The sequence below is a fragment of the Amborella trichopoda genome, chromosome 2 (assembly GCF_054954075.1).
Source record: "Amborella trichopoda isolate Santa Cruz 75 chromosome 2, AtrichopodaSantaCruz75HAP2 v2.0, whole genome shotgun sequence".
NCBI classification, from domain to species: Eukaryota; Viridiplantae; Streptophyta; class Magnoliopsida; order Amborellales; family Amborellaceae; genus Amborella; species Amborella trichopoda.
The window spans coordinates 59452362-59458201 of record NC_142337.1 but is presented as its reverse complement, the minus strand read 5'-3'; the positions used below and the strand labels follow the sequence as shown (position 1 = coordinate 59458201).

The 5840-nt window shown below is 36.8% G+C and overlaps 1 long non-coding RNA gene across 1 annotated transcript; it reads left to right on the top strand.

The window, feature by feature from the left end:
• Window positions 1-2694: 2694 nt before the first annotated feature.
• Window positions 2695-5614, top strand: LOC148783390 (uncharacterized). The gene is made up of 2 exons (XR_016049833.1): window positions 2695-3455; window positions 3688-5614. It is a non-coding gene; the product is annotated as an uncharacterized LOC148783390 (long non-coding RNA).
• The last annotated feature ends 226 nt before the right edge of the window (window positions 5615-5840 follow it).

The following is a 5840-nucleotide window of genomic DNA, read 5'->3' as shown; positions in this document are numbered from 1 at the left end:
ATGTTTTTTTTACTTCTCGTCTAAACACCTATTTTAATTTTAATTTTATGTATTGATTTTAATATTTTTTAGATCATCAATTAGAACTAATGTAGATCTCGAAACACCTATTTTAATTTTTATTTTATTTATTGATTTTAATATTTTTTAGATCATCAATTTGGACTAATCTAGATTATTGTTCCAGCAACCTGACAAGAATACATAGGTGAACAATCTGCCAAACCGATCCTGATTTTGAAACTGTGATAAATAGTATGTAAAAAAAATATAAATAAAAGCCATGATAGTCTTTGTACACCTTTGCACCAATTCATCGTATTCAAGCAATCGCCAGCATTAGCTGAACAGGTACTAAGTTTTCCTGAGAGTGGTACAGCAACGTTCCATTTTGATCCATTTTCCTGAATGCAAGACATAGTTATTCATTTTTCCTGAATGCAAGACATAGTTAATAAATGCTCATAAAGCATGGACACCCAAAGTTCGAATTTAATTAATAAAAAATAATTTAAATATAATTTTTACTCTCAAAACACTTGACTTCAATATAAAATATAAAGGACAGGTTTCTATACTTCTCCAACAGCATTGTCCCCCCTCCAATCCAGCCATCCAATTTAGACCAAGTGAGCCACTTACTGTTTGATCTAGATCCGACACCTCTGATTATTTTATTTTTAGTTTATTTTTACAAATTGTATGAATATGAAATTTGGACATGCAATCTTCACAATGGGGCACACATAAAAAATATATTAAAAAGAATTTTTTAAAAAATATAATGACCAAAATACCTCTTAAAATTTTTAGGGGTATTTTGGTCATTTTATTTTATTGGGAATAACTGTTTTATATTTTTTACAAGTGAGAGTTTAAGAGAGGAGTAGATGCCCAAATTTTGGTGTCAAAATATTTTATAAAAAAATTTAAAAATAAAATGGTGTAGAGACGTGACATTGTGATTTGGGTCATCTCAGCTGTCTATTTAGAATAGACAGTTGGATAGGGGGAAGAATATAAGTTTTTTATGAAGTAAGGAAGCATAGGAAGATTGCCCAAATATAAAATATGGGATTATATATTACTCCTAGGCATTTAGTTACACGAAGGTTAGAATTGCTCCTAGGCATTAGGTGTCAAATTAAATGGATTGAGGTTTATCACAAAACTCGATTTTCTTTTTTACTTTTATTTTTATTTTTTTTGAACTTTGAGTCTAATTAATGACACACTTAGAACTACCCAAGTTAAAATTCGAAGAACTGAGTGATTGTGACTTCCTTGTGTTAAAAGTAAATGGTTTCTTTGTATACTTTTCTACAATATATAAACAATTATTTCTAAATTCCAATAATAGGATGAATTTTTTCACAAGTATTTTTTTTTTTTTTAAAAAAAGGGTTATATGGTATAAGACAATTTATCTTTGTTACAAAGAGGTCACGATTGCTACTAGCCATTAGATGTCAAATTAGAAGGCTTGGAGTATGTTACAAAGTTTGAGAAAGTTCTTTTGAACTTTGAATCTAGTCAATAACACTCACAACTACCCGATTTAAAATATGACGAGAGTGCATGTGACCTCATTGCAATAAAAGTAAATGATCTCTTTGTATACTTTTAAAAGAAAAAGAAAATTTATTTGCAATTGTTAAGATTTCTAAAGTGTATTTTCTAAAAATTATGTTAGTCTTTATTTTATTTTATTATGAGTGATGTAGTGAGGTTGTAATTTGTACAATAAGAAGTTATGGAACTACCAGGTGGTTAGTAGTTATTATTATAAGTTACTAGTTATTGTTGCAAGTGGATAGTTATTGTAGGAAATATAGTTGTAAAGACCTTTATTTAAAGAGAGGTGTGTGGTCAGAAAACTGGGTCACATGTATTAAGGTTAATTTTGGGTGTCAAGATTGTAATGCATTTATGTACCCTTGGGTCATATGTATTAATGTTAATCTTCAGTATCAAGATTATAATACCTCTATATACCCCATTTTTATGTTTTAGTTTAATGCAAATTTTTCTTCCATCTCATCTTGGTTGTTCTTCTTCTTTCTATTTGGTTGCGAGTCTTGGGCTAGTGTGACATTGTTACACTAATTGAGTAGCGGATTGTTTTGGTATTGTGGCATCCGTCTTTTTCTACATGGTATCAGAACCATGAGGGTGGTGGTGATGTTGTCTTGACTCCCTTAGTGAAGAAGATCAATTGTATTTTTTAATATGGATTCGGGTAGAAGGTTGAATGATTTAATGTTGAGTTGAGAACTCAAGTCTAGGTGGTCTTTCTATTTCTCAATTCTTCTTAAAGATCTAGAATCTTTATTTGGAAATCTCTCGTTGATATGAAAGAACCTATTCGGAGGCACAAATAAAGTGACTTATCATTCATGGGTTAAAGAGATAGTATATTCCCAATGTTACGTCTATCAAGGGCAGGCTATGCAGCTCTACATGATTAAATTTGAGAATCCCTTTGGTGGCTTGCTAAGTGACCAGAATTTTAATTTCAAGAAATGATGGAGATGATCGCGTATGTATGGTATCATTTCTAGAAAATCACTTTAAGAGGGAGTATTAAGATTGCTAAAGTGTATTTTTTAAAAATTATGTTAGTCTCTCTTTTATTTTATTATGAGTGATGATGTAGTGAGGTTGTAATTTGTAATTTTGTACAGTAAGAAGTTATAGAACTACTAGGTGGTTAGTAAGTTATTGTTGTAAGTTAGTAGTTATTGTTGAAAGCGGGTAGTTATTATAGGAAATATGGTTGCAACAACCTCTACTTAAAGAGAGACGTGTGGTGAGAAACCTGGGTCACATGTTTTAAAGTTAATCTTGGGTGTCAATATCGTAATGCCTTTATGTACCCTTGGGTCACATGTATTAATGTTAATATTGGGTATCAAGATTGTAATACCTTTGCATAACCCATTTTCATGTTTTTGTTTAATGTAAGTTTTTCTTCCATCTCATCTTGGTCGTTCTTCTTCTTTTTATTTGGTTGTGAATCTTGGGCTTGTGTGACATTGTTACACTAATTAAGTAGCGGGTTGTTTCGGCATTGTGGCATCCACATTTCTCTACAGCAATTTGAAGTCCTTTTCGGTTTGAAAGACAACATAATGGAAGGGTTGTAGAGATGGTGATAGAGAGAAGAGGCGGGGTGGTGAGGGTGATGATGCGGATAGATGGACGGTGGACCTTCCCCATGTTGTGTTGGATAAGGATGTGATTGTTGATACTTGTAAGAGAGCTTCTTTGATGGTGGTGGGCTCTTTCTCACCACCAGCAAACGATTTTTTTGGTCTTGGAAACTGGGCCACAAGAGCGTGGAATATGTCATATGAACCAGCGGTGATGAAGATGGAGGGTAATCGTTGTGTGTTCATTTGGCATCGCCAAATGATGTGTGGAAGCGATGCATACTCCAATACGACGGGTTCAAGGTAAGTTTTTGTCAATCAGGAGTTGTCTTATCCATTCCTCCCTTGTTCGTAAAGATTCTTCTTGGATTAGATTTTATGGCATTCCACTGCATGCTTGGAACTTTGATTTCTTTCAAATTCTTCGTAATTCATGTGATGAGTTTGTTAGCATGGATCAAACCAGTGGTGATATGTCGTATTTTTGTATGAGGATTGAGGGAATTTTGTTGTTACCTAATTGTAATGTGATTAGGTTGTCAATTCAAGATGAGGACATTTTAATCCGAGTACAGATTGAAGGGCTTAAATCTGTTACGTATCCGGTTGAGAATGAGCGATTGGAAGAGATTGTCTATGAGGATAAGGAAGTTGAGGAGCCAGAGTGGTAGGCGGTGGGTAAGAAAAATCGAACTGTAGACAAAGGTAAGGCCAAAGTGCAGGGTGACAATGGTGGTCAGTTGCATAGGGCAATGGAGGCCAATCCGCTAAGGAATTACAATTGCACACGTGATCAATACCAAAATGGCAATTGGAATTCATCTTCGGTCACTAAATTCAAAAAGATATAGGTCCCAAAAAATAAACAGGTGAATCTGGTTCAAGGTTTTGCTAATTTGAATTGTTTCTAAAAAGGTTGCTTTCAAAGTTATGAAGGTGGGGTCCACTAAATAGTATTAGGAATGATTCTATTTTGGATAAAGGAAAATCAGTGGCAGTTGGAAATAGCATTGATAAGGAGCCTTATCTTTCCAAGGGGGGCGAGGAGATTTGGTTGTCCCGATCAATCAGGTGCCCATTGGGAGGAGTGCAAGCTCGTTGATAGGCATGAGTGGCTCCCAAGCTATTATTTGTAGCAAGAGGGACAATGATACCTTTATGAAGGCTGGTTTTTATGGTCAGGGGAGAGAGAATGGCATTTTAGAGGAGAGTTTGATAGATCTGTTATTCTTGTTCAGGTTGCACAAAGCTATAGCTTTGGTGCTTCCTGCTGCATGGTGGAGAAGCATGGAGCACCGTTACATACTTTGTTGAAGGGCTATCCTTAGTCGAGTCATTAGGGTCCCTCCGGTAGATCAAGGATTGCCCATTGTTGTGCTTGATGATGGGCTTGGTGCTAACATATTGCCAATCCAGATGATCCTGACGACGGAGTCTTTTGCATTTTCTTCTGGCATTGAGGGTAGTGAGTCTGACGAAGAGGTGGAGAACCCCCCTTTGGCTTTTTTAAATGATGTTAGTGGGGTGGTAGAGGAGCAAGGTGTAGCTACGGAGGGCTTGCACCCCTCAGTGGGTGAGGCTGCTGATTTGGGGGAGGGAATGCGAATGTAGTGGGGGTTATGGAGCTGGATGTGAATAATATCGGTGGGAAGCAAAACTTGGTGGGGCTCGATATTGGGGATTAGAGGGAGGAGGAGGAGATTGTGGATGGTATGGATCTGATGGATGAGGGTGTAGGTGGAGATATCGCAAATGGGGAGGAGGTTGTTTAGGGAAATCAGAATGGGACCTGAAGCTATAGTTGCACCGTGCGATGACATTGGTTTGGGATTTCGTGAGCCCACTGCCAAGGTGTTTGAGGTTATCAACGATGTAACCAATAGTGCTAAAAAGAAAGGGAAACTTAAATATGATTTTCCATTGGTGAAGGCGGGTGATGGTGATGGTGCTGATCGATCTGCTATGGGTAAGGGTGTGGCTACTCCCACACGATTTTCTCTTCGGTTGGTTGCTAGGAGAGAGCCCCAACCTAGGCAGCCAGTTTTAGCTATTGACGAGAGAGGAAAGGAAGTCGTTCTTGTTGCAGATTAGAGCTCGTCATCTAGCTCTGATTTTGATCCTGATTTGGCCAGGAATGGATCATCCTCACGTTTTAATGAAAGTATGTAGTTGGAATGTTCGCGGGCTTGGCGGGCCAAGAGAAAATGGGAAGTCCAGCTCATGATCAGGTATCATAGGCCTGAGGTTTTGATGATGCAGGAAACAAAATTACCAAGTCCGTCAGTTTATTCAGTTAGGGATGTCTGGGGGTTAGGACTTGTGGGTTTTGTTGGGTCTGATTCTATAGGGGTGTCGGGGGGTTTGTGGTTCTTGTGGGACCCCACTATTTTTAAACTTGTTGATTATTTTCTTTCTGAAAGAATCATTTTTGTGATTTTGGAAGGTATGTGGATGGTTTTACTTGGGTCTGCTGTAATGTATATGGTCTAAATCAATGGTTTAAAAACCGGATCGGTGATTCGGATCGAGCTTTTCAAAAACCGATCCGGATCGGTGAATCGGCGATTCGGATCGGCGAATCGACGATTCGGATCGGAATCGGGTGAATCGGTCAGAATAAAGCTTCAAAAAAATCTGAAAAAATTATTAAAATTCATTATAAATATTGTTTTTTAGGAATTCAATAAA